Source organism: Eurypyga helias, unplaced genomic scaffold, assembly GCF_000690775.1.
Source record: "Eurypyga helias isolate BGI_N326 unplaced genomic scaffold, ASM69077v1 scaffold25605, whole genome shotgun sequence".
NCBI classification, from domain to species: Eukaryota; Metazoa; Chordata; class Aves; order Eurypygiformes; family Eurypygidae; genus Eurypyga; species Eurypyga helias.
The window spans coordinates 2,121-2,530 of NW_010252414.1; positions in this window are offsets into that span (position 1 = coordinate 2,121).

Genomic DNA, 410 nt, shown 5'->3' on the forward strand with positions numbered 1-410 from the left:
CACCGGCGCCCCCGGAGACACCGCACCCCCCCCCAGAGCCGCCGCTGGGCCCCCATGGCAGTGCCCATCCCCTGCCTACCAGTGCCCTTGCCCAGACCCTGCCTGGGGTGAGGAGGCACCCCAAGAGTGCCAGGCTGCCCTGGGTTGGGGCGCCGGGTGCCTCGTCCCCCAGCTCCGACATGAGCACAGAGCCCCTGGACCCTGCGCAGCATTAAAGGTCAACCTGGAGCCTTCAGCCTTCACCATCGTCATCCTCCTGCTGGACCCCTCCTCTCCTGTTGTGCTGCCACCCTCCTGTGCTGCTCCAGCCATGGGGTGAGACCCCCTCACGGTGCTGCTGGCGTTCTCGGTGACAGCACTGGTCGGGCACCCTGGGGAACAGGCGATGCTGCCGGCGGGGTGTGGGTGGT